The following is a 20591-nucleotide window of genomic DNA, read 5'->3' as shown; positions in this document are numbered from 1 at the left end:
ATATATATATATATATATATATATATCTGCTGGCATAATTGTATAACATGCCGTACATATTTACACATGCAGACATGGATATATATCTATAGATGTAGGCATTTGCATGTTTATATGTTTATAAATATTTATATGTGTCTCTATATATATATATATATATACATACACATATATCAATATGTTGTAACCGTTTAGACATTAATATATTTACTCACACATGTTACATCTACATGTTGGAATCCATTCTCTGTACTGTTGAATGGCTGGACTGAATGATATGTTTATGAATACATCAAGAATATGTATATTTCAGATGGCTTAGTGGTAAATCACTTTGGCTATTATGTGCAGGGTCATGGGTTTGATGTTAGCAGAGGCTGCTTATTTTGTTGCTAGGCAGAACAAGGGCCTTTGATACAGTGTGATTAAGGCACTTTTGAGCAGTTCTAAGTGTATTTGCACAAGTTTGCACGACGGTAAGCACTGCCAACCTCTGCTTATGTTTTCTTACAGTCAGTTAGCTTCAGATTTCTCAACCTGTGTAGGCATAGCTTACCTCACGCAAACAAACGCAAACCCACTTACCGCTGCTTAACAGTGCCTACTGCCACTTACCCCCACGCTATTTCCTTTAAAAGAAAAGAAAAAGGGGTTGATAGGAAAGTGGTGAAAAATGGGGCACAAAGAGGTAAAGACAGTAAGGAAAATAGATAGGCATGTGCAGGAAGGGTATAGGAAAAGTCCATAGCTGCCCATTTCTACTACAGAAACAGCTGTGCACTATATTTGCAAGTAATTTTGGATCCACAAACCCCTGGGAGAGGGGTGAGGACAACTAATATTCATTGTGATGCCAATTAGACCAAATTACATGTGTCCAGTGGACACATGTGCAAAATGGACAGCTATGTATGGGGCTAGATTTTTTTTGTGGGAACAGATTGCCCTTTTTTTTCTTCAGGTGAGAGTGGGATGTTGGGGAGGGGTAGTAGGTATATTTGGGGAGGAAGGTTGGGTAGGTTAACAGACAAGACACACAAGATGCATACAGGGCTGGTATATGACACATGTTGGGGGTAAACACCTTGGACAGGGAGGGGTGTTTGGAAGTCGCAAGCCCATGAGCCCCCAAGTGGAAACAGTGGGACTGAGGTCCCCACCCATGGGCAGTCACCACTGCATCTTCACAGCCCCGAAGGTGGCTGTGCTGGGGGCTGTGTAGGAGGGGCAGGTTCATCCTCTAGTAGCACCACTCAGCCCTCAAGCTGGTGTAGCCGCTCTTGATACTCCAGATTGAGCTCCCTATGCACCACGGCCCGGACCTGTTGACGGGTGACAGGTTTCCCTCTGCGCCCGCTCCGGGGGGGTGAGCCCCATCCCCTGCAGCGGTTCCTTCAGAAGGTGGTGCAGTGCCCACGGAGGAGGACTTCCCAGGCTGGGCCCCAGATGTGCTGGTGCCTGGTGCCATGACCAGCTGAGGTTGGACAGGTGAGTCCGCAGGGACCGGCCTTCCCATACGAGCTGTATTGTTGCAGGTTTATGGCAGATATGGGTTAGTAACAGTCAACAGCATTCAGGATTAGGTATAACAGCATACATAGGTATTCCCATTAACCTGAGACACCAGATTTAACACAGTTGCAGAGCAAGCCGAACACATGCATATATGGAACAACAGTGGCCATTACAGGAGCATGCAGGTTTCATTGATGGCAACAGGCCACCAATATGGGTGTGTTTTAACATGGCACATGCATAGAAACAAATGTGAATATTTATAAACTATTAGGACATATGTCCCAACAAATGGTTGGAGTGTACACATACCATTTGAGGAGTGTCATTGGGTTATTATGCACATATGGTAGGGGTGAGAGAGAGACAGAGAGCAATTAACAACTAATATATCCTTGTAGTTTTCACAACATTCTTAGTCACTGCAGTGGTCTTTCCCTGACATGTATTATTACACCACACAATGGTCTTATATTGTACACTGGTATGTTTATAAATTATTATATATGTGACCTGTGTCTGACATACAGGCGTGACAGGCTGCAGGTATTAATGCTACATATGTTGATAATTGCTGTCATACACTTTGGGTGAGGTGCTAGGATGACAGGTCTGTTTCCATATACAATCTCTGACTATATACACGTTTGAATATCAGTTATGTGTGCTTGACAGCTGCCTACAATTCTTGGAACATCACACTGGATTTTCAGGGGAACAGGGTAGCAGGCTGGTGATAAGGGCCATTTATCTGGACATGCTGGACAGATTGCAACAGTTGTTGGGTATGAATATGCATACAACTTACAATTTGAACATTCTAGCAAATGCTGTACTGTTGTTGGGTGTAAGTATGCATACAGCTTTCTATCTGAACATTGTATCAAAATCTGTACAGTTGTGGGGTATGCTTATGCATACACCTTAGTAGCACTCCCAGGATACAAATCCCTGCTGTGTGTGACAAAATATTATTGCTAACATCACTAAACACTGTGCTATCAGGGAATTGATGTAAAGCTTTCAACTGTTTTCTGTCTAAGTCTCCCTAACTTGTACAATTTAACTGACCTCTTGGCACTTCCAACATTGTTATGCAGAACCCAATGCCCATTTTATCTGCATACCACGGTGTGGGTGACACTGCTTAAGATACAACAGTACTATTTATAGTATGGAACAGATAGGCAACATATGAGAGAAGAGTAAACAGAAGCACTCCAGGGATTATACCTTTATTCACAGACTATTACACATTTATTTCTACTGCTATAACACTTTCTAAAGCTCTTATATTTATTTGTTATGACAGTACATGCAGGCTGATTACTAACCTGCCGTGCGACACAGCCTTTTCAGCCTAGCATCATGGGCTTGCCATTTCGCAGCCTGCTCATCTGCAGCTGTCAGAGAGATGCAGTGATATTTAGCCATACCTATCCATAGTATACAGAAGCTATGCAATTATTTACTACTTGGTAGAATGAGTACTTACTCAGTCCTGGGGCATTGGCCATCTGCCAAGACTCCAGGATTCACTGTTCCAGGACATCCCCCCTCCATCACTTCAGGTCAGCATGGTGGTGCCTGACCTGCTCACCACTCCGGGGAAATACCTGTGGCACTGGTGAGGTCACGAGCGAGACTGTCCCAGGCCTCCATTTTATACTGTGAGCCCTGGTACTGGCCCTGCAGTAGTCTCTCCTCATGGTGTTTTACCAGGAGCCATGCCATGAGTTTTGACTCCTGGATGCCCCAGCGCTGTGTGCTAAATCGAGTGCCTTCACCCACACCAGCCATTCTGCCTGCAGTAGGAAGCTACAAACAGTTATGAGACATATTCCCACCTGTGGGGTTTAAATATAGCCATTTTCCCACACTTTCCCGTGATTGGCCAGTTTTGAAAAGGCTAAGCTATGGGCACACCTGCTTACATAAGGTTGGCACTGCTTAAAGAGGTATACCACTAGGCAGATTGAATTGGAATCGCTACACATTGCTTACACTTACTAACCTGAGCTGTGCTGTGGTTAGCATTGCTTAATTGTTAATTAGCACTGTATTTGCCATTTGGCAATGGTTTATTCTTCATTACAGGTTATATATGTGTCTGGTATCCGTGATGCATGTGTACATACACTGTATGGGGACCTAGGGACTTCTACACTTTATTACAAGCACTCCTCAGATCTATGTTTACTGCAGTACTCCAGTTCACATATTTATGTTATGTGGAAGGGTATACACACTGTACATAGATTCAGTTCACATGTTTGGTTTGGTTTTCCTGTGGTGAGGATTAGTTTGCTGATACCTCATTCATATCTATTACTATGATGGCTTAGTGATTAACTAGTGTGATTATAATATACAGGGTCCTGAGTTTGAGCCTTGCAGAAGCAGTTTGTTTTGTTGCTGGGCAGAACATGGGTCATTGGATATAGACTGATTAAGGCACTTTAAAGCAGTTGTGAGCGGGTTTGCTCATGTTTGCGCGATGGTAAGCACTGCTAACCTCCGGTTACAGTTTCTTACATTCAATTAGCTTCTACTTTGCTTAATCTGTGTAGGCAATGCTTACCCCCATGCAAACGCACTTAAACATGCTTACTACTGCTTATTTTTGCTTAAACCTTACTAGTGCCTTATTTTTTATGACACTGACAGTTCACATGTGCATTTAATGCAGTACTCCAGTTCACATTTAAATGTTATTATATAGGATATATGGCAAAAAGATGTAAAAACATGTTCATATAAAGATTTCACATGGAAATGATATATGCTGCAGTGGGACTCGAACCGGGAATGTCTGTTCATTAGGCGGATGCTCTAACCACTGCTCTATTGCTGTGCTGCTTCATTTGCATATATTTTCCTTGTTATCCTCTTCAGCCTTTTCAACTGCTTTAACCATAGCTAAGCGATGGGCACACCCGCGCACCTATGGTTAGCTGTACTCAGGGTTTTATAAAAAATAAATAAAGGGTTTATTCATTTTATTTGAATGTACTGTTGCTGTTGAACACATGGGCACTGTTGGTGGGGATATGCGGACACTTATGAGCGGGCTCACTCATTTATTTACACATTCTTCTGTTTTACTTTGCAGGGACATGTTTATTCTGAGAGCTCTGCTCTCAGACATGCGCCCTGCACTTGTTCACACCCCATGTAGCATTAGGGGTTCAAGCAGTGCGCCTTCATTAATATGCATGGTGCGCTGCCATCCTCCTATTAAACTGCCGCTTCCATGCAGGACTAGATTAGTCCTGCACAGAAGTTTAGTAAATCTGGGGGATTGTAGGTTTACAAAAGATGAAAGGTTAGGTGTTAAATTTCTTGCTAATAATACTAGTATACTAATTAAGAATGCTGGTAAAGGTGGTGGGGTGTTTGTTTTGGACACCTCGTTTTACCTGAATGCAATCAAAAACCAACAAAGCGAAATGCATACTACATAGAAATAGTATGCATCCTCTGTATATGTATAACAATGTTGTTAAAAGTCAAATGTTGAGGGTGGCAAAACTAAACACCTCAAATAATAACATGAATTTACAACTTTGTAAAATGAAAACTGATTTTATTGATAGAGGTTATAATTCTCATGATGTTCATGTTATTTGTGATGAAGTAAAGGAACAATGTCACACCCTTGCCAGACCAACCTTTTCACCTGTTACTTCTAGGAGGAATCCTAATTTACAATCTTGAAATGTCCCTAGATGTTTGATATCTTTTCAATAATAACTCCAAAAGTATAAAGGGAATTATGTGTAAATACTGGCATATTTTACAAGATATCCCTGGACTTCATTCCTTCATATCAGCACTTCCCAATTTTGGGTATAGAAGAAGCAGTAACCTAAAACATTTACTTTGTTACAAATAGCAACCATGTAAGAATATTTTATTTAAGACAGTGAAGAAAGGCACATACAAATGTGGTAGGTGCATTTATTGTAAATATATTTTTACTGGAAAATCTTTTATACATACACTTAATGGATCTGAATATAAGTTAAGTGTTTATGAGAATTGTGATACGAGGAACCTGGTATACCTAGCCTTGTGTGCTCATTGCCAGGCATATTACTTCGGCAAAACTAATCAGAAATTTAAGGAACACATTGGAAATCATATTTCTGACATAAAAAGACATATTATTACAAATGCTTTAAATAAACATAAATTAGAAAAAGGATTTGAACATGATTTAAATTTTTAATACTGAATGTTCTACATGAACTTTTATGTCCAGGTAATGTATATGACACAGAAACTGATGAATATTACTGGATTCTTCACTTGAAGGCACACATACCACCAGGACTTAATGACTGTACATCTTTAAAACATGTATTAAGAGAGTTATATGAACGAGTTTAACTTTATTGTTTAATTAGTCATGTGACCATTGACTTTAGTTAAATACATCTTTCTTACACAATTTTAGCATGCCTGAAGAAGTCTTGTGAGGCGAAAGTTTTACTTGCGTTTTATTGTTGTTATTATCAGGGAAAGAATTGGGCTGAATTGTCCAGTTTTTGTGCTAGGACTATCAAGTGTTAAATTGAGGGTTGTGGATGGTAGGTGGGGTAACAATGTTCAGTGTGCTACTAAGCTGCCTTTATCACAACAGAGAAACTTGTGAGGATTCCACTGACAGTTGTCTAGAGAAAAATTGGGTTTCAAGGCATTTGCATCTATACAGGGCACTGCTAACCCTTTGTACAATGTGCAGTGATGAGCAAATACTAGGCTTAAATACAGGTGAGATTAAACAGTTTTAAGCTGATCTACCAATAGGAAAGCACATAATGAACCTTCCTCCAGCAATCCCCAGCTCAGACAAGGCTAGATACACACTCTTTTGCCACAAGGGTGCAGGGGAGCCTTTCTTAATGTACGATGGCTGGTTTAGTGATTGAGTGCAACAGAAAAAGACTAGATTCAGCAGGTCTGAATCTAAACTATGCTATCTGGGCTGAAATAATGTTGTAAACAAGTGTAGAAAATATGCAGTCACAACAGTAAAAAGGCAGAAAAAATGCAGTGATCAGAGGCAATGCAGTTTAAAAAGTGCAATAGACACACAACATATACTTATTTTCTTGATGCAAAAACCTCAAATGTTTTCTCAACCTAAACAGACCAGTGCACCAAATGGAAAATCCACTGACCTCTTGATGTAAAAACAAGTGCTTGGTAGAGTATAAGAATATACTACTTTATCCAACAGCTAGCTAGAAAATGAATTCAAGACAAGTAAATCAGTAGAACAGACAATGAGAGGTAAAATACACCTTTCTAATGGAAGCACAAGGAAAGGCAAATAAACAATTCAATATTATTAACAGCAGTGTAGAAAGGCAGGTGCTTATTAAGCTCAATTTACAATAGTGGTGAGCAGCTTAAAATCACCAGGTTTAAAAAGCACATGAAAAAAGGGTAGGGTAGGTGGAGAACACTAGCAGGAAGTCACATGCACTGGTTTAGTTATACAGGCTTGAAATCTTTGCAGCAAAAGAAAAAGGGCTAGAAATTCACTGTGTATTTAAGTATCACTCAAGAAGATAATTAACCAATGAAAAAACATGTGAAATATGCAACCTAGATAATTTAAGTGTCTATCTTTCACATAGAACAAAAATACCAGGGCAAGCAGATTTCTTAAAAAAGAGAACAAAATGCAGTAGGTAAAAGAGAAAGCAGCTCTATCAGTCACAGACAAAAAATACAGGTTTACCTTCCTCACCCAGCAGGGAATCGCAGTAGTGCTTTTAGTTTATGCATGCTTGAAATCTTTTCAGCAAAAGACAAAGGAACAGAAATTCACTGTGTATTTAAGTGTCACTCAAGTGATAACCAATGAAAAAACATGTGAAATATGCAGCTTAGATAATTTAAGTGTCTATCTCTCACATAGGACAAAACCACCAGGGTAAGCAGATTTCTTAAAACAGAGAACAAAAGGGAGAAGGTAAAAGAGAAAGCCACTCTATCAATCACAGACAAAACATAAAGGTTTACTCTCCTCAGCCAGAAGGGAATCACCAGCAGTGCTTTAGTTTATGCATGCTTGAAATCTTTTCAGCTAAAGACAAAGGTTTAGAAATTCACTGTGTATCTATAATTAAAAAAAGGGATGTATTACAGATGTACAAAGCAACCAAATAAAAAAGGTGTCCAGATAGAGGGGGTTTGATACCATCACAGTTTACTATAGACCGAAGGACTGACAGTGTCACATGACGGACAGTGCCCACTCTGCTAACCTCCCTTGAAGATGTATACCACTGTTACAGTAGATTTATATATTCCCATATGCGACACCCCCTTACTTTATAAATAACAGCTGAAACAATTCAGTTACACATAGTGCCCAAAACGTCCTTGCTTCACATGTGAAATACAGTTTATAGAAAATTGAATTTAATGTGCATATTTGCATTCATTTAATAGTGTACAGTCTGAATATTTGATTGTTTGCAATTATTCTGCCAAAATATGATTATTTACAAGTACTAGTCCCACTAGTTTCATTGACTTTAGATTTACCAGTTACTTTTTCAGCAATACGTGACACTGACTTCAAACTATACTGTGCATATTCTAGCTCTATTCCTTCTAGCTCTATCGGATTCTATGCTTTGACTTGTTACATAGTTCCTATTATGGCTTCCTGTCAGAAAGTGTAATTCTTTGTCTGAATTGTTTAATCATGTAAAGCTCTTCTCCCCCGTATCACTCATAAATGTTATGTTGTCCCCACCTGATGTCAATATTACCCCATTCTGTCGGTGTCATCATTTAATGTTTATTTGTCTATCCCTGCTACCTTTCCTAGTCCCTCTGCCTATCTACACAAACTCTTTGCAGCCTTATCCATGTACCCTTCCTCTTCCTATATTATAAAAAGGGCCTCACAAAAAAGTATACGTTTTTGCATTAGCTTTGGTGATTTTGCTTACTTTTTACTAGAAATATATACTATGAAGGACAGGATGTGAAGATCACTGATTGCCTAAAAAACCTGAGTACAAGGGCAGTCAACAAGTTTCACCTCATGGTAATCTTGAATTTTGTCAAACTTCCTCTTTAAGTTAATGTTTCAGACAGTGTAAGTGTCATTGACAGACTTTTAAAATGTGATTTTCTTTAAATGTTATGCCAGTATTAAGAGTCTAGAGTCCATAACAGCAGCAAACTGAAGGCATCCCTTGGGGTAAGTAAACAACAAATGTTTATGGCTTACATGTGTTTCACACATTGTGTCAAATGTTGATGAGAACATTCCTATTGATTTAAATGTTAATGCGGTGGTGGTGCTGTGGTAGCGTTGTCGCCTCACAGTAAGATGTTGTCCTGTTCGATTCTCAGCTAAAGCATCTTCTGTGTGGAGACATGCGTGAATGGGCATACCTTCATTGAAGGCTGTGCGTCAGAGCTGGCAACTTGGCACATAAAAATCTACTGCCAATCATTAGCGGACTGGAGTTCTGCTGTGGCGACCCCTAACTGGGAAAAGCCAAAAGACACAACAAGTGGGGGTACTAATTTAGAACATTCTGATCTCTGTGAAAAAGTGAACATTTTCTTTGAGAAATGCAGGAATGCTTCCTTTGCCCATTAAAAAACACCAGAAACTTGACTCCCTTTATAAAACAAACACTATCTGACAGACAACATAAGACAAACACTAGCATCTGTCTATGTTCTTCTATTCCTACTATATGCCTCCGCTATTATTTCAAACTTAAATACTGCACTTAAACCTAAACTCTTTGACTGTTAGAACAAAATAGACAAATCATTTGTCATTCTTTCTTATACGACTCATCATTGCAGAGCCCCGAAACAACTAACCTGGTTTGACCTACCCAACTATTTAACACACTCACAACTTATTACTGCACAATGTGTGCACCATAAAAATGTCCAGCAATAAAACATACCCCAAAGCACTAGTTTGCAGGTAGAGACTTTCATTCAAATAATACACTCTTGGTAATCACAACAAATTCTAACAGCTCTGCAGGTGATTCAGTATACTCCCATTATTTATCTAAACTGTGGAACACCATCCCAACACACCTAAAACAGACCATGAAACTTTCCACCTTCAAGCCCTACCTAAAACAACATTTGAAACACACATGGCTGTGTACATACTCCTCAAATGGATAACTTCATTTTCCTTTGTCATTTCATACTCCCATCCCTTTAAAGTCTTTTAAAACCTCTATCCTTGGTACACAATGCATCTTTCTACCACTCCTACTCAATTATCTTCCTGTCTTAATCTCCATTTCACATTTCAGTGTCTTTCTGACCTTCACACTTTATCCATCATCTTCAAACATTCTCTTATAACCAGATTTTGTGTCGGTATGTACCCTAATATTCTCACTTCCAGTATTCTTGACTCTTTAACTGTGCAATGCCTGTCTTTCTCTTCTAGCTTTAACTATTATATACCAACTGACTAATGTTTCACACTTCTTACCTCAATTTTATTTATTCATAACATCAATACTGTAACCCTCCTTACCCATTTCTTATAAGTCATATCTAATATCTGCTTGTCACACATATATTTGACATGAACTACTTGCATACTAAACATTTTATACTTGGAATTTAATATCATGTATAATGTCAGCACAGAAAAAAATAGCTATTTTATCTTTGCATAGTGTTACTACAGAATGAGTCTCCTCTATATGATCAAATGCTCAGAATGGTGAAGTTAAAAAATGGCATTAAGAAGTTTGAACGTATAGAAGACCAAACACCCTAAACATCGAACAAACAAAAGATTGAGAAAGGAAGCTATTTCCTTTCCCAATCTTCACATGAACCTCTCACCCCCTGTAACATCATTTATTTATTTAACATTTGTTAACTGGGAAAGTCTGAGTTGGAATAAAGCCAATTTTCAGCAGAGGCCCAGGGAGAAACACTCCAGACACCTGTCTTTCTAACATGGGAGAAAACCCACACAAACATGCAGGACATGCAGACTCCACACAAAAGGCACCCCCAGCTGAAAATTGAACCAGAGAACTTCTTGCTGGGAGGCAACAATGCTACCACTGCACTACTGTCAGAATCAGTTTATTATTTCATTAGGCAGGAAGAAAGTTGCTCCACTATGAAAACAGTTCCTAACATGTTGATCACAAACTTGTCAATCTAAAAAAATCAAAGGCCAAGTCACCTCCAAGAACTACCAGACCTAATAAAAGTCATGTTTTCCTCTCATGTAGGGTATTTTCCCCTCATATCACCCTTTACTAAAATATACCACCTCCACAGTCAAATAAAGGAAACACCCTGTAACAGTAAACACTGTGGCCAAACAAACTAAGCACCATAATAGGAAGCATGGCTGAGGAAAAGTAACATGGCAGAGAAGGGATCAAGCAGATAATAATAGTGCTGTTAGATGTCAGCCACTTATATTGAAACAGGTGGAGGCATCGGAGACATAATAATGCCATCCTACACATGCTTTCCATCTTGTATTATGCAATAAATTCTTATTCAGGATGATGTATCTGAATCCTGGGAGAGATCTTTGTCATTCAAATTTATTTAAGCTTTGTTTAATTTATTATTCCAGATTACATTTTTATCACTATAATGATATTTATTTTAAATGTACTGCACTGCTGTGCTGTTCTGTTTTTTGTTTTTAATGTTTTGTGTGATGCTTGAGTTCATGCACATAAATAAACTTCAATTACTTTTTTTTATTTTTTTTTTCATTTTTATGGCAATACATTTGTCTCTCTGCATGCCTGCTTAGATTTGTTTAATTATTTTCTGATGTACATTTTTTTCTACTTTCTCAAGTCAAGCGAGATCTGGATTTACTATAAGAAAACCAACATGGCAGCTCCCATAGGCCTTTCGTTCTGCATTCAAATTATAACTGCACTGTAGTGCATGAAGGGGCATGATTACACTTCAAAATGGAAAAAATACAAGCTTGCCATGCACCTTTCTGATGTCAGAAAGGTGCTTAACAAACCTTTGTTAAGTACTTCTCAGTACTGCTCAAGATAATCCCTCAGATTTACTAATCTTCCGTGCAGGACTAGCTTATTCCTGCACGGAAGTGGCCATTTAGGAGCAGGACGGCAACGTGCCATGCATATTAATGAAGGCATACTGCCTGAGCTCTTAATCTTACATGGAGCATGTAAGAGTGCAGGGGGCATGTCTGAGAGCAGAGCTCTCAGAATATACATGCCCCTGCAATGAAGAACAGCAGAAAGCTTAGCTACAGGTTGTTGTTGTTGTGTCTTTCGGCTTTTCCCAGTTAGGGGTCACCACAGCAGAACTCTGGTCCGCTAATGATTGGTAGTTGATTTTTACGTGCTGAGTTACCAGCCCTGATGCACAACCTTCAACGAAGGTGCGCCCATTCACACATGTCCCCACGCAGAAGACGCTCTAGCTGAGAATCGAACCGGACAGCGTCTTACTGTGAGGCGACAACGTTACCACAGCACCACCACCGCGGGCCGCAGCACCACCTCCACTGCAGCTTAAATGGCAGAATAGGATAAAAAAGAAGATGTATGCCAATGAAGCAGTACAGCAATAGTGTAGTGGGCAGGGCATTCGCTTTACAAGCAGTCATTCCTGGATCAAGTCCCACTGCAGCACATTCCATTTTCCATGTCAAATCACGTTATGACCAATATTTTTAGTTGCATAACCTAATAAATAACATATATTTGTGAACTGGAGAACTGCATTAAATGCAGATGTGAGGTGTCAGTGTCATAATGTTGCAAAGTCCACAGATAATCACATGTGACCCATACAGTCTATGTACACAGGAATCAGGGATACAAATGGAAGTTAAAACGTGTATTGAATGATAACTCTATGCAGCTTCCAAATCCCCCACCTTCTCAAGGACCATTAGACATTACTGTCTAAATTAGTGCAGTGCTAAGCGGGAGTAAGCATTAGTAAGCAAGTGGAAGCATAATTAAGCAGTAGTAAGTGGGAGTAAGCATATGTAAGCACCAGTAAGCGGGTTTAAGCCCGTTTGCGTGGGGGTAAGCAATGCGCACAGAGGTTAAGCAATATGGAGGCTAACTCTCTTTAAGCATATTTCACCGAAGATTAGCATAGTTTACCCTCGTCAAACCCACGCAAACCTACTTACAAGTGCTTAAAAGTGCCTTAATCACTCTGTATCCAACAGCCGCTGTTCTGCCAGCAACAAAATAACAGCCTTGCAGGTCTTGAACCCAGAACCCTATACACTATAGTCACAGTAGTTAACCACCAAGCCATCACAGCAGTACATAAGACTGAGGTATCACCAAACAAATCCTCACTATAGTAAAATAAAACTGAACATGTGAAAGGAATCAGTATACAGTCATATGTTCTATAACCTACTACATAACATAAATACGTGAACTGGAGTATTGAAGTAAGCCCAGATGTGAGGTGTAATTGAAATACACTGTTGAAGTCCCCTAATAAGCACAAGGACCCCATACAGTGTACGTACACATGAATCATGGATACCAGACATATATATATAACATGCAATGAATAATAAATCAATGCCAAAAAGCAAATATAATGCAAAGTACATATTAAGCAACGCTAAGCATTGCACAGGCCAGCTTATTAGGTGTAAGCAATGTGTAGGCCAGCTAACTCAATTTGCCCAGTGGTATACCCCTTTAAACAATGCCAATCTTAGGTAAGCAGGTTTGCCCATAGCTTAGCCTTTTCAAAACCATCCAATCATGGCAAAGTGTGGGAAATCGGCCCTACTTAAACACAACAGGAGGGAATATATCTCATAACTGGTTGTAGCTTCCCCTTGCAGGCACCATTTCAGGAAGGGGAGAGGGAGTGTGCTTTTGGGTGCAGCACTGGAGTATCCAGGAGTCCAGAGTCATGGCAGGGCTCCTTGTCAAAGACCATGAGCAGAGACTGCTGCAGGGCCAGTACCAGGGTTGCCAATATAAGGCGGAAGCCTGGTACTGTCTCATTCGTGACCTCACCAGTGCCACTGGCATACCCCGAACTGGTGAGCAGGTCAGGCATTACTATGCCGACCTGAAGTGGTGAAAGTGGGATCTCTTGGATCAGTGGATCCAAGAGGCTAGGACGGCAGGGGTTGTCCCAGCTGTGTGTAAGTATCACTCCACTACCTGTTTAATAATTGCCAGCTAATGTATATTATGGATAGGTATGGCTAAATATTCCTCTTATGTCCTTCACAATGGCAAGTGAGTGGGCTGCAAACCAGGAGGCCCATGTGTGTCACCTGGAGAGGTTGTGACGCGAGGCAGGTTAGTAATACTCTTGCAAATACTGCCATAGGAAATAAATCTAAAAGTATTAGTAAGTTAATTGCCAGTATAAAACCTGTATTGTTTAAGGCAAGTGCTGCATACACCAGAGAATATAGCAGGAAGAGTCTCATATAGTTTGTATGTAAATAAAAGAATAATAGCCTGACAATAAAGGTCTAACAGCTGGACTGCATGTGTATACTCTGGTATCATATGGTAATGTAGATTTGCAATCACTTAATAGTACTGTTGTATTAAGCACTGTTACCCACACTGTGCAACATAAATAGAATGTGTAGAAATGTCTGTGTATGACTGGTGTAGTCCCCAGAGGTCATTTAGTACAACTGAGAGGGACATAGACAGAAAACAGTGAAAAGTCAGACAACAAAGTCCAAATAGCATACACAAATGAGATGTGAACTGTTGTATTTTTAGCAGACATAGCCATGGTCTAAATCCTGGGAGTGGAAGTAGGCTGCATACAGAATCATACCCCACAACTGTGCAGACAAGTCCAGAATGTCCAGTATATCGGCCCATATCTGCTGCCTGTCACCCTGCCACCCTGGGAAATCAGTGGGATGATCCCAGATGCAGCAAACAGGAAATACATCTGATTGACGCACATCTATAAGAACAAACCTGTCACACTAGCAACTTCCCAAAATGTTATGAGAGTAATATGCCACGTATGTCCCATCTGCAACCCCATGTTTTCAAGCTGTGACCAGAGTGTGTACAGTAACAGAGTGAGATGTATGTGCATAATACTAATGTGGAATCTGGTACTTTGTGTCGCAACATTCAGGTAGTGCTAACAAACATTGCTCCACAGATACATCAGATATGAATATTGTGCTGAGAAATAAAAGCTTGATACTCTGTACTGCTACTGTTTACTCTGGTATTGTATGGCATTGTGAATGCTGCAGTTGCTCTGAATGAGAAGGCATCACTGATCACTGTCACCCACACTGTACTACATACAATAACTGTCTAGGAAATCCTGTATAAGAGTGTTGTAAGTCACTAAAGGTTGAAGAGGGCAATAGTCTACATATGTCCTGGTTCACCTGCATGTGGTAAAGACATGGCCAGAGTCTGTGCAAAAAGAGATGGACAGGTGCGTGCATAATATCAACGTGGAATCTAGGAGTATGTGTTGAAACAGTTAGTGTTAACAAACAATTCATCCACAGGTATACCAGGTAAGAAGTGTATACTGCAGGTAAAACCAGTTCATGTATATAGATGTTGACAGCCATATCACTGTCCAAACTAAGGCAATAAGGTAGTGTAGTAATACTTGTAAGGTAGAGATAACAGCACTGACTAGGAAAGTAATATGAACTGCAGGACTATACTAGTTGTTAATTGATATCTATCTCTCCCCCCACCATATCTCCAACAATACACTAAATACCCACTTCAACTGGTACGTGATGACTCCACTGTAATGTTGGGACATATGTCCTATTGTTTGATAATTATTTACATCTGTTTCTATGCATGTGCTATGTTGAAATACTCCAGCATTGGTGGCATGGTAACATCAATGTACCTGAATGCTGTTGTTATTACCACTGTGGTCCCATATATGCATGTGTTCCGTTTGCTATGCAACTGTTCCATATCTGGTGTCTGGGTTAATGGGAATATCTATGCATCCTGGAATGTGTTGACTGTTACTAACCCACATACGTTGATAAACCATAAACACCATAGCACTAATGGGAATGTGGGTCCCAGCGGACCCACCTGTACCACCTCAGCTGGCCATGGCACCGGGCACCAGCATGTCTGGGGCCCAACCTGGGACCTCCTTGTCCGTTGGTCCTGCACCACCTTCAGGTGGAACCGCCTGAGGGGATGGGGCTCGCCCCACCTGGGAGCGGGCGTGGACAGGGACCTGTCACCCATTGCCAGGTCAGGGTCATGGTGAGTCCCGAGCTCAATCAGCAGTTTGAAGATCTGCTATGTCAGCTCGAGGGCCGTGTGTCATGACTAGAGGGTTGGCCTAGCTCTCTGACTCAGCCCCCAGCACAGCCACCTTTGGGGCTGTGAAGGTGCAGTGGTGACTGCCCATGGGTGGGGATCTCAGTCCCACTGTTTCCACTAGGGGGGTCATGGGCTTCTGATTTCCCAACACCCCTCCCCATCAAGGTGTTTACCCCCTACATGTGTCATATACTGCCCCTGTATGCATCTTGTTTGTCTTGTCTGTTAATCTACCCAACCTACCTCCCCAAATATACCTACTATCCCTCCCCAACATCCCACTCTCACCTGAAAAAAGAAAAAAGGGCAATCTGCCCCCCCCAAAAAAAATATCGACCCATACATAGCTGTCCGTTTCACACATGTCCACTGGACACATGTAATCTGGTCTAATTGGCATCACAACATATTATTGTTGTCCTCACCCCTCTCTCAGGGGTTTGAGTGTCCAAATCTACCTCCAAATTCAGTGTATATGCACAGCTGTTGCTGTAGATGAAATGGGCAGGTATGGAACTTCCCTACCCCCTCCTGCACATCCCTAGCTATTTTCCCCACTGTTTTTCCGTCTTTGTGCCCCTTTTTTACCACTTTCCTATCAACCCCTTTTTCCTTTCTTTTAAAGAAATTAGCATGGGGGTAAGCGGGAGTAAGCACTTTTAAGTTTGTTTGTGTGGGAGTAAGCAATGTCTACACAGGTTAAGCAATTTAGAAGCTAACTGAGTTGCTTAAAAGTGCCTTAATCGCTCTGTATCCAACAGCTCTTGTTCTGTCCAGGCTTGAACGTAGGACCCTGCACACCATAGCCAAAGCTTACCAATGATACCTCCACATGTTGTAACAGCCTAGGTTAGTTATGGTGCACCCCCCCCCATAGACTGAATAATACAGGGCCATATACCACTGTTACATACACTGGCCTCTGGAGTGCATAAAGACATACATGTATTGTGTAGGTGAAGCCCACACATATATAGACCCAACCCCTCAATATGTGTGGGGGCCACAACAGCAGTGGATTGATGGTAGGAATGGCAGCATGACATACTCACAGCCCACTACATAACAACCCCTGACAGCATATCATATGTAGAAAGCCTGTTATGTAGGTGGAGGACAGAGGCTGGAACACAGGCCCATATGTGAAATACTGTTGTCATAAGCAAGTCACTGGTGCTACAGGATAGTCTGCAACATACCCTTAGTTAGGTATATGAAGTTAGAAACAGAAATAGATGTAGCCATGTACTGATAGCACTCAACACACACACTGCCAGTGATACATCTGATACAAGACCTGTGTGGTGGACAGACAAAACATAATAGGCACACCACTGGCCATCAAGTGGATAGGCCCACAGTTGAGAGCTATGCAGACAGACTGCATTACAAGTAAAACTATAATGTACACACATACCCTGTAAAACTGGTGCTATACAATGCATACAACAACACTACTCACACTCTGTCTGTAGTTCTGGAACCTCCTACAAATATGTAGCTGGCTTGAGTGTGCAGGTTCTCTTGTAAGAGGTATTGCTACCTGCTGTCTGTAACACTGCTGCCCACACACAGGAAGGATGTCCACCATACAGGAAGGGCAAAGGAACTATGCACACATAATGTAGGGATTTATAGTAGTTGGTTGCCATGACAGTGGTAATTGGAAGTACTACACAGCATGCTGCATGCATGTAGCAAGTGGAGGACACTGATTGGTGCAGAGGCCATCACCTGATCATGTGCATCACCTACAATATCCATGCTGCAATCTATTCAAAGCAGCTCAATCCATTTACTGAGAGAGAGAGAGAGAGAGAGAGAGAGAGAGAAAGAGACAAAAATAAAAAAAAAACATCAAACAAACCATCCAGAAGAGACTTCATTCCCAGAACAGGTATGTGAAGTATATATGCATGTAATTGACAGTAGTACTTGGTCCATAATAATGGGATAGATGATGTGGAATGATTTATATGTGGCTTCAGGTGTTGTAATGATGTTCAGCTGAACAACTGCTAAGGACAATAGAGTCTGTCCCGGTGGGTAGTGGGCCATACCCGTCAACTGTGCAGAGCCGCACTGACCGAAAAGATGTGAGCCATAGTAGTGTGTGTTGTGTAATGGGAAATATGCATATTACTGTGGCATACTCAGGTTAAACTGTATTGTAGCATGCAGAAATGCCATAGGTGTGTAATAGGGTTACCTGCAATCTCGCCCTGCATATACCCCCCTAATGTCAGGCTGTGCCATATGTGGCACCTGTCTATGTTGTAGCAAGGCAGAACAGTGCAGCTGTGCAGGAAGGTGTTGTGAGGTTGTGGACTTGATGTCTGAATGTACCCCATATATAGGTATGCATATGTGTACACACACACACACACACACATATATATATATATATATATATATATATATATATATATATATATATATATACATATATATATGGGTCCCCTACAGAAGAACGACAGCTGACAAGACCGAAACCCACATAACCGACACCACATGGTCGACAATCAAAATGCTGACAATGGGGAAATGGTATGTCTCCATAGTGCGGAATGGAAAGATTTCCATTCCTGCACTATAGTGCAATCTCGGAGTTGGTATATTAAAATTATGGGAGGGTGTAGGGGCGGAGCCCCCCATGGGGGGGTGCAAGGGGGTGTAGCCCCCCCGCTAGCACAAAAAAGGAAATTTTATTTTCCTTTTTTTGTGCAGTAATTACATTGTTGGTGTTTCAATTGTCGACCATGTGGTGTCGGCTATGTGGGTGTCAGTGTTTTGTGCTGTTGTTCTTGTGTAGGTAATCTATATATATATATATATATATATATATATATATATATATATATATATATGCATGTATGTCCACAAATATAAAGATACCCATGTGTAGACATAAATAAACACATATATACATCATATATATCTACACATATATAGATATATACCTATATGCACATGTCTACATATATATACAAACACACACACAAACATATATGTATGTAAATACATGTCCCCTATATTACCACCACAGTGCTGTATGCTATGTGCGAAGAAACAGCACACATAGCAATACACACAGATATCTACAGCTGTCAGTGTGTGCAACATGGATGGGTATGTCACATGTGAACCCCTTGTTGGGACCATATTGCCCTTGTCTGTAAAGCATGGAATGGGAATATGGGGAAGAATGGCAGGTATAGTTGTGGAGGTGGTCAGGGTTGGTAGATATAGAGGACAGCCTACAGGGGTGGTATGTGACACATGTGGTGGGTAAACACTCTGGATGGTATGTTTGGTCTGTAATGTGGAAGCCCCATGGGCCCCAATATGGAAACAATGGGAACAAGCCTCCCCCCATTGCTACTCACAACAGCAGTCCACGTTCTGAAGGGGCCTGGCCTTGGAAGCTGAGCAGGAGGAGCATGTAGGCCTTGTGAATGTGTACTGGGTGCCTCAAGGTGATGTATCACATCCCACATGTGTCTGGAGGCCTTTATGGAACAGACCCTGGACCTGACCTCAGGGGACAAGAACATGTCTGTGTGTGCCACTGTGGGGGGGGGGGGCAACATCCTCTGACTTGGTTCCACCTGAAGGTATTGCTGGACCAATACATGAGCAGGCCCCAGGGTGGGTCACACATGTGGTGTGGCCTGGTAACATGGGCAGATGAGTTTGGAGAGATGGTTCTTCTGGCCAATAGTACATATACATGCTAATGTGTTACTGTTATAGAACATATGTTGGTAGTAATAGTCTACACAATCCCGGAACATGTCCAGCATCATGCATACATAACCCCAATAACACAGAATGTCAGATGTGCAGCAACCACATAGCAAACATACCACAGACATATATGGAACCATAGTGGCCCTGACAATGGCATGCAAGTGAATAGTCTATAACAGGCAAGCAATGATAGTGTCCACACAGGGAACATGGCTACAAACACATTGCACAAAGTGTGGTACAATACAATATCTGCCCCACTGGTAGGTATGCTGTAGCCATACCTATTGAGTTGTGTGTACAGTTTGTTGTTGCTGATATGGTGGGGAGGGTGACAGTGATGTGTATTAAGAACTGTGGTGACCTTGCTGCATGACTTTCTCACACCTGTGTCCATCTTTATGTCTTTCAACCAAGATGTCCCATGGAAGGCTTCTGGCATACTCAGCAGCTGAAAATGACATTCTGGTGAACCACATCATACAGCACTACCCTGTCTTGTTTGGCCGGGCTGCCCAAGATCAGCAGGAGTGGACTGCCCTAGAACGACCTAGTCAACAGGGTCAATGATGTCGGACTGCACAACAGTTATGAGCAGGTCTGGCATCATTGTTCTGACCTGCTTCGCAATGCCCATCAGCATACTGCTGCAGTCTGGGTGGATCACCTCACCACAGGGGGGGCCATGTCATCCATTCCCCCTGACATGTGTGGAGGAGCTCCTAGCCAGGCTTGTGGCACCTGCCCATCCGCATAGCCACCAACTGGCAGACACCTTTGTGGAGGTGGGTGCTACCCACACACCGGCCGAGGAGTGTGCAGGTAAGGCCACAGGGCACATCAGTAGACCACTGTTGCATATACATCCACATCTGTACAGGTAGATCATGCATATCTGACATGTCATAGATGTAGTTTGTTGCTGCATAGTAGTGATAAACAGTTGTGCATATGTGGTAGTATTGCGAACATGTACTG

The sequence above is a fragment of the Protopterus annectens genome, chromosome 3.part1 (genome assembly GCF_019279795.1).
Source record: "Protopterus annectens isolate FY-2018-M chromosome 3.part1, PAN1.0, whole genome shotgun sequence".
NCBI lineage: Eukaryota > Metazoa > Chordata > Ceratodontiformes > Protopteridae > Protopterus > Protopterus annectens.
This window is presented reverse-complemented; position numbering follows the sequence as displayed.